We start from the raw sequence: 9098 nt of genomic DNA on the forward strand, positions 1-9098 counted from the left end.
CTTCTGCATTGACTGTCAGACCTGTGGGATGGCTATGAGCGTTGTAAGAACGAGTCGATTTGCCAAAAGTCTGAAATTTGGATCAAGGGACCACAGGGAGAAAGCGATGGTCGTAAGTGTGAAAAAAGGGTGGCTTCCTTCAGGGCCTTGCTTAGAATGGTGATTTCAGGAACGGACGTAAGTTAGACATTATCTGTGTAATGGGCAACCCGGAAGAGCGGGAATTTTGAATTTGGGAAAAATGGATTTCTTTCGACAAAAATGTCACCAGCACATTGAAGCGAAGGGCGAAATTAACATAGTGGGACTAGCGAAAGTGGGCTAGTCTCGTTTAACGTCCTGGTTCGTCTGATTATGGCAGTGTTCCTCTGGCAACTTCAAGAAGAGTGGACTCCAATTCCCATAATCCCCTAGACCAGCTGGCATGCTTTAAGAGGGAAGGACTTCCAGAATCCCCCAGCCTTCAGGGTTTAAGAGGGGAGGACTCCAATTCCCAGAATCCCCCAACCAGGAAGCTTTAATAGGGGAGGATTCAAGTCCCTGTAGCTTGCGTGGAAAAAGTCCCCTCTCTCCGAACTACATTTCCCAGGATGCTTTGCTTCCTTGGAAAGGGAGGAGATTTCATCCCGGGAGCAAAGCCCGGGCAGCGGGAAAGTGCGCATGCTCTGGGGTGGGGGGCGGAGCCTTCTCTTTTTCTTTTTCTTCTTTTTCTTGTTCCTTCTCCTCCTCTTTTTCTCCTTCCTCCTCCTTTTTCTTCTTCTTCTTCTTCTTCCTCTTCTATCCCGGGCCGAGATGACTAAGCACTTGGCATCTACACCGGTAGGACCTCCTGGCAAGGGTGCCTCTGAGCATGTGCAAAGGGACCAACCGCCTGCATTCCCAGGGCTACAAGAGCGGCCCCCTCCTCCAGCTTCCCAGCAGTAGCCCTCCATGGTGGAAGGGTCCTTGGCGGGAGGAAGGGGGCTGCCATACAAGGGAAGAGGAGGGGGTCGCTAGGAGGTCTCCCCCACAGGTGGGGGGGTCTTTGGGGTCTCACCTCTGAGACTGTTGAGGAGCTTCCACTTTGCAAACACCTCTAATTCTTGGGGGCGGGGGGTTAGACTTGGTAAGAAAGGAATGGGGAGAGGTTTGGGGGCACAAGATTAGGGAGAGAGCCCCCTAGCCAAGCAGAGAGGGGAGGGTCTCCCCTCCAATTTAGGGGAGTGGGAGATCCTATTGAAGGGCTAAACCTCTGGATCCTCCCATTTGGGGGCGGGGGTTCAATTCACAGTTTCCTTTTTCCAGTTTATTGGGAGAAATGGCTCCCTTCCCCCGTTGAGAGAGGGTGGGATTCGAACTCACCACTCTCTCCCAAAGAAAAAAAGGGAGGGGTCTTTAGCATGGGAAATGGATGGCGGGATGAAAGAGGGATAAAGGCTTTTGGGGAGGGGTGGGGCCAGAGCAAGTGCCCTCCCCGAATCTTCCCATTTTTGGGGGGGGGGGATCTGAAATCTCGAAGCCACCGTCACCCCCGTTGGGGTTTTCGCTTACCCGATCGTACTCGGTGTGCGAGCACAATGGAGCCTCAAAAGTTATGTCGCTAAGTGAGACCTTTCTGAAGTGACACTCGGCCCATTTGATGGCTTTTATCCGGCCCCCGTTTGGGAAGTGAGAGGCTGCCCTAGTTAACATTAGTTACCCGGTCGTTAAGTGAATCCGGCTTCCCTGTTGATGCGTCAGAAAGTTGTAAAAAGAGGATCCCGGGATCCCCAGACCCTACGGCCATCATAAAGTCGGTTGTCAATCGTCCAAACTTAAATCAAGTGACTGCAGAGATGTGGCGACGGTCGTAAATGTGAAAAACAGTCCTAAGTTACTTTTTTCTGTGCCATCGTAACTACAAACCATCACTAAGCAGATTGTTGTAAAGTGGGGACTCCTTAGAGGAATGTGCAAAAATTCAACAGGGAAGTCCTCACAAGGGTTCATTTAGCGACCATATGATGTTTCGAGGCACTGAGAAAAAGAGACTTGCAAGCAAGTGGTCCTCGCACTCACGACCGTTGCAGCATTACCCGTAGTCACATGATCACAATACCCGCTGGTACATCTTGTCCTCAACTAATGACTGTTCATTTAATGACCATTCAAAGTACCGACGGCACTGAAAAAAAAGTTTGCTACTGTTTTTCACGCTTAGCAACCATCGCACATTTCCACAGTCGGTCAAAATTTGGACTCTTATCAACTGATTCATATTTATGAGAGTTCACTTAGTGACCGTTCAAAGTTACAACGATGCTGGACAAAGGGATTGATGACCGATTTTCACACTTACGATGGTTCCACCTTTTTACGGTTAATGTGATCCAAATTCAGAAGTGCGTCGACTGATTCATACTTATGACGGTCACGGTGTCCCGGGGACACGTGATCCTCTTTTGCGGCCTTCTGTCCAGCAACGTCAATGGGGAAGCCAGATGTACTTAGTCACCTTTTGACTCACTTAACGAATGCAATGATTCACTTAACAACCGTGAAAAGAAAAGTAAGTTGTAAAATGAGTCATACTCACTTTGCAACATAAATTTGGGGCTCAATTGTGGTCGTAAACCAAGGACCCCCTGTATTTCCATTTGCAGTATCCCGGGTTTCATGATCCCCACTTATGACCTCACAAGCCGGATTTTGACAAACACATTGAATGTGGGAAGGCAGATTTGTTTAATGACCGTATGATTCTCTTAACGACTCTAGTAATTTGTTTAACAACCAAAGGAAAATGGGGACAAATCAGGCCCGACTCACTTAGCAGCTGCCTTACTTAACAGTGGCGATTTTTGGTTCGAATTGCAGTTATAAATCGAGGACTACCTGAGATGGAGAAATGAAAGAATTTCATTGGATGGGGGACACCTTTCGTTTCCTGGGTGATGTATAAGATGTCTGGACTTCAACTCCCAGAATTCCCCCAACTGGCCATTTTGGCTGCAGAATTCTGGAAGTTGAAATCCAGACATTGTATATTGGTTAAGGTCGAGAAACATTGATCTATACAGGTAGTCCTTGAGTTATGACTGCAATTAAGACCAATGTGTTGCTAAGCGAGGCAGTGAAGTGGGTCTTTTGCCCCATTTTGCGACTGCTGGTATGTGAATCGCCTCAAGTGTTAGCAATACGCTTGTGACATGAATCTGGTTTCCCCATTGACGTTGCTTGTCGGACGGTCGCAAAACAGGAGCATGTCACCCTGGGACACAACGGCCATCGTAAAGGTGAGTCCGTTGCTGAGCGTCTGAATTTCATCACTTGGGAATGCTACCACGGTCTTTAAGTTTGAAAAAACGGTCTGAACGCCATTTTCCCCCGCACCATTGTAACTTTGAATGGTTGCTAAATGAACCGTTGTAAGTCGAGGGTGACGTGTAATAATCATAATAAATCAATTTCCCCAAATTTGGAAGAAACTCAACCAAGTTTGGACTGACGGTGTTGCCTCCTTTCCGTGTCTCCATGCATCCACCAATCTTTTCTGCGCTGCGGGACGCAGTGCGCCACCGTGATTTGAAATTGTATGCCATTCGGTTGCAACGCCAATCCAGCCGCTCACCAAGTCCCTTCGGTTGTGTCATTCTGAGGTGTTAGTGTTCTTGAAAGTAGGGGGGGGGGATCTGGGGTGCGGACCAGCTTTGTGCGACACGAACATCTTGTTCGAAGGCAGACATTTTACTGCGCTGCATCCTGTCGCTTCTTCCGTAGGTGACTTTTGAAGACGTCGTTGTGTACTTTACGGCCGCCGAGTGGGCGCCACTTACCAACTGGCAGCGGGACTTTTACCAAGCTGTGATGGTGGAAACTTATGAGTTGGTGGTGTCGCTGGGTAAGGATTACTACACACACAGTCTAAAATTTGTGTTCCGGGTTGTTGTCGATGTACAACCGCAATAAAGCCCAACATTTCGGTTGTTACGCATTCCAATTCATTTGCGAAGTGAGTTTTGTTCCATTTTACGACATCTTTTCCCCGTTATTAAGTGAATCCCTGTCACTCTTAAGTTACTCAGACTGCCTTGCTTAGCAACAGGAATTCTGCTTCGAATTGGGGTCGTAAAGCGAGGAGGACCTGTACACAGAGAAATGGAAGGACACCGCTGATCTATGATCTTATGACCGCAATTGAGCCCAATGTTTCTGTTGCTAAGTGAGACATTTGTGATGTGAATTTGGTTTGCCCCATTTTATGACCTTTCTTGCCACCGTTGTTAAGTGAATCCCTGCAGCGGTAAAATTAAGTCACAAGCTTGTTAAGCAAATCTGGCTTCCCCATTGACTTTTCTGGTTAGAAGGCCGCAAAAGGAGATCATGTGACCCCAGGACACCGTAACAGTCATAAATATGAATCAGTGGCCAAGTGGCTGCATTTTAACCACGTGACCATGGGGATGCTGCAACAGTCATAAATGCAAAAAACGGTCGTAAGTCCCTTCTTCCAGTGCCATTGAACTTTGAGTGGTCGTTAAATGAAATGTTGTAAGTCAAGGGCAACCTACAGGTGTTGTTGTAGGTCTTGGTGAACTCTAGCGTGTCACCCAAAATGTCATGGGATGTCACTGTCGACACACCTGTCACGTTCGCCGTCATTGGATTAAGGATTTCAGGCTGATCAACAACCACTGAGACCCGCGGCCACTGAGATCCACACACCCCCAAATCACATGCTTCTAAAATAGTTGAGGGGTGGTCTCAGGTGGGATCTTCTGTTATTGGAGGGGCCTCCTGATCTCGGGTTCGAGTGCTTGTCTGTTTCCCTGTCCTTTTTCTTCTTCATTGTCCGACAGGACCCAAAAGTTCGGAGTATCCCGGGCTTTTGGGAATCGCAGTGCTGACTTGATGGTGAGTTTGTCTCTTCTCCTGTCCTCCCAGCAGGCGATGGGGTCCCAATGGCCGAAGGTGAGGAGGGAGGAGAGGAGAGGCCGGTTTGGCAGTACATACCCCAGGGAAAAAGGAGGCGAAAGACCCCGCAGCCGCGAGCAGACACGGCAGTGAGGCAGAGTAAATCTGCAGCGTCCAAGGTGAACACTGGTTGTCTCCCACGGATGATGCCGAAGATGAATCCACCAGAGTGTCCTGAGTGTGATAAGACTTTCCTCACAAATGTGGCCCTGACCATCCACATCCGGACGCATACCGGGGAGCGTCCGTTCGAGTGTCACCTCTGCTCTAAGGCCTTCCCTGCCCAGAGTGACCTCAGGCGTCACCTCAAAACCCAATCCACGCAGGAAGGATCCTCCCAACACGGGTACCCTCCCTCAGGCCACGGAATTTCTTGCTGCCAAGCTCCGGCTGCTGCGCCAACTAGGGGTCTCCTCGGGCCCAGTGAAGCCGCACGGCTGTGTGCAGTGCGGGAAGAGCTTCAACTGGCTGCAGGACTTGCAGAAACACCGAGCGACACACTCGACGGAACCGCCATTTGCCTGCCCAGTTTGTGGGCGCGGCTTCCAGCTCAAACAAGTCCTAGTGCCCCACCTGAAGGGCCATGATGGGGAACGGCCTTTTTCCTGCACGGAATGTGGGAAATGTTTCGGCAAAAGCACCACATGAAGATTCACTGGCGGGTGCACACAGGTGAGAAGCCCTTTGCGTGCACCGCCTGTGGCAAGCGGTACACCCATAAGCAGCCGCTGATCAACCACCTGCGGGTGCACACGGGCGAGCAGCCATACGGCTGCCACGAATGTGGGAAGACATTCCGTAATCAGACCGCGCTGACCATCCACCACCGGATACACACAGGTGAACGCCCCTACCGCTGCCTGCTGTGTGGGAAGACATGCAGCCAGTTGCAGCACCTCAAGAGCCACCAGCGAGTACACTGCAGCGAGCAGCACCTGTTTGTGGAGAGCAACAGCGAAGCTCTGGCCCTCAGGGAGGCGCGTGAGATGTAGGAGAAGCCATATCGGTGCCCCGAATGCGAGAAACGCTTCCGGGACAAAAACATCATGCAGGCTCACCTCCAGACCCATGGGAAGAGCGAGGGTCTCTGGTTCGGTGGGCCAAGTCCATCGCTTCCCGTCCAGCCGAAAAAGTCTCCACTGGACTCCGAGCCTGTTGACAAAGCGGCAGGAGCGAACCAGGATGCCTCTGCCCTTGTCCCAAGGAGACCCTTTGCATGCCCCAACTGTAGCAGGACATTTACGCAGGCCAAGTATCTCGCCTTCCATCAGAGGAGCCACCAACGAGGGCGGCGCTTCCGCACGGAATGAGGCGTGAGTTCGAAAGCACAGAAAGGACCTTTTGGCGGCCACCACTTCTGCTATGGGTGGGACGAAGAGCAGACTTGCATTGGGGCAGGGGGCAGCGGGAAGGGCCTTGAGGCCAAGAACTTTCACACAGTTTGAAGAGCTGGATAGCAGAAGTGCGTTTCTCATTCAGAGGACGCGGCGAAGAAGAATTTTTTCTTCAGACTGAGTTCAGACCCAAACTTTCCTGTGTTGTGACACGACAGGGGGAGCGGAGAGGGTATGTTCCTGTACAAGTGGTGAGCAAGTGTACGTGCGTAGCTCCATTTGCGTATGAGTGGTGGGTGCACACGCCACTCGCACGAGGGTGTGTGCATGCCTTCAGCTGTTGCTCTTGCCCGCCACTTCCATGGCCTGATTGTGAACAGCTCAAAGCCCATTGGTGGACTGCAGCCCTGGGAGTTTTGCATGTGTCTTAACCTGGTTTATGTCCAGCATCTGATGTCCCCTACGCAGAGTGAGGAGCTGTAGGATGTAAAACCCAGGTTTTGTCCCGAATCACAACCGTTAACCAAGTCTGTCAAGAGTCGGGAGATAATCAGGGTACTCCTGAGCCCATCGCCGCTGCTCTGGTTCCTGGGTCCCATTGCCATCGGGAGGGGAGCCTGATCGTGAAAGGGCCACCAAGACTGGGAATGCTAGACAGTCCACCTCTCTCACGATTTGTCCCCTTCAAGAAGCCCCTGTCGACTCCGAAGCTGTGTGGAATTTCGACTTCCAGAATTCCCCAGCTGGTACGTCTTAAAGGAGCGACAGTGGAGAAACAAGGCATTGAACCGTCTTCAGTCAACAGCCGTCAGCAGATTCCAAAGCGTCACTGCAGCATCGGATAGAGTGGGGTGGTGGCCTAGTGGTGGAGCCCTCGCCTCACAATCAGGAGGCTGTGAGTTTGATCCTAGGCAGAGGCTGATATTTCTCTCTCTGGTCACAATGAGAATGTATCTGCTAAAAAAACCTCTGCATTGGCGACAGGAAGGGCATCTAGCCAGTAAACATGCAGCTCCATTCAATTGCCCCGACTCCACTTAGATGCAAGGGTTTACGGGGTCATTAAACGATGAACAACAAGCACTGGTGCTGGTAGATAAACAGCAATGGAGTCCTGCACCAGGGATGGACTACATGACCTCTGGGTTCCTTCCAGCTCTTAGGTTCCACGTGAAGATTTTGGGGCCAGGTGTGAATAAGGACAGAATTTCCCATTAAAATCCATTTTTCGGGAACTCGCAATGTTCTACCAGCTGCTCTTTTGCTGGGAAAAAGATTTATTTGATTTGGGAATGATTTAATGAATATTCCTTGTTTGTTTGCATATATGAATAATAGTCGGGGTTTTGTAAGTGTTTATTACCCACAGTGCTCTGGAACAGTGTTTCTTAATATTGGTAACTTTTAGGATGGGTGGACTTCAACTCCCAGAATTCCCTAGACACCCGTGGTGACTAAGGAATTCTGGGAACTGAAGTCCACCTGCCTTCAAAGTTTCCAAAGTTGAGAGCTATTGTCTAGCAAGTTGTTGAGTTGGTGTTGTTAAACCGTTCGCAAACACCATTATGACCCACAAAAAAGCACATTGCAAGTCTGTTTGGATTTTTAAAAAGGAAAAAAGTTAAGAATTGGGAGACAATAAATTTTTGTTCACTTCTGTTCAGAACTAATGTTTTTTTGCCAATTTGCCTTGAATTAAAAAAACAAAACAAAACAAAACCAGCTGGTCACTAATTGAACATTATAACGCAGTTAATCCTTGACATAACGACTACAATGGAGCCGCAAATTTCTCCCGCTCTGAGATGGTTGCCAAAAAAGGTTTGTCCCATTTGATGGACTTCCTTGCCACCGTTGTTAAATGAATCACCACATTTGTTAAGTAAGTCAGACAGTTGTGTATATCATGTTTCCCCAAAAATAAGACCCTGTCTTTATTTTTTTTGCCCCCGCCCCCCAAAAGGCACCAGTTCTTATTTTCGGGGGATGTCATCCACTGACCACCTTCACTTGCGTGTGTCGCCCTCAGGCTTCTTCCGGAAGTCCTTTTTCTCTAGGCGGCAAGGCTTTCCCGATAACTGAGCTCCGGATCGATCCAAAGCTTTGTTATCAGCTACTACAGAGGCCTTCAGGAAAACCTTGCCAGCCTTGCTGGCTGCAGAAGAAATGGGCCGGCCAGGCAGGAGTCGGGGTGTGCGAGGCCTGGCTACACCTGTCCAAAGGTAAGTAGTAGGGCAGCTCCACCCACCCCCGTTTAATCAGGGGCGGGTCATAATTAGGGCTTATTTTTCAGGGGGAGGTCTTACATTGGGCGCCCATGTAAAAAAAATCAAGCTAGGACTTACTTTCAAGGTAGGTGATATTTTCGGGGAAACGGTAGATATACAGATAATGGAAGGATGTAGATAGGTGATGAGAGGATGGCTAGATAGAGGGAAGGAGGGGAGGGAATTATTGGATGGATGGCTAGATAGGTAATAGAGAAATGGATGGAGGAACGGATGGAGGGAGGGATGGATGGATGATGGAATGGATAGAAAACAGATATAAATACAATAGGTGCGTATATATGTATGAGGGTGGATGGTTGGATGGATTAATTATATATAGATTTATATAGAAGAGATAAACGGTTGATGGGGAGAGAGGTAAGAGATGATAAGATAGGTAGAGACAGAGAAAAAGGCACACAAAGGGATGGAAGGGATGAATAGGGGGAATGGATGGATGGATCAACAGGTAGGTAGGTAGGTAGGTAGATGATGGATGGGTGGATAGATAAGAGATTGAGAGAAATAAGACAAAGACAAGGGAGAGATGGAAGGAGGGATG

The 9098-nt window shown here is 49.4% G+C and overlaps 1 long non-coding RNA gene and 1 pseudogene across 2 annotated transcripts; one reads left to right on the plus strand and one right to left on the minus strand.

The window, feature by feature from the left end:
- The first annotated feature begins 713 nt into the window (after positions 1-713).
- LOC148128726 (uncharacterized) lies at positions 714-7923 on the plus strand (annotated as a pseudogene). The gene is made up of 3 exons (XR_015746139.1): positions 714-819; positions 3739-3859; positions 4903-7923. The product of XR_015746139.1 is annotated as an uncharacterized LOC148128726 (transcript).
- Positions 742-3859, minus strand: LOC148128727 (uncharacterized). Its single transcript, XR_015746140.1, has 2 exons — positions 3744-3859; positions 742-926 (listed from the first exon to the last, which is right to left on the minus strand). It is a non-coding gene; the product is annotated as an uncharacterized LOC148128727 (long non-coding RNA).
- Positions 7924-9098: the final 1175 nt, after the last annotated feature.

Source organism: Notechis scutatus, chromosome Z, assembly GCF_049901735.1.
Source record: "Notechis scutatus isolate UNSWTSFEM ecotype Mainland chromosome Z, rNotScu1.2, whole genome shotgun sequence".
NCBI lineage: Eukaryota > Metazoa > Chordata > Lepidosauria > Squamata > Elapidae > Notechis > Notechis scutatus.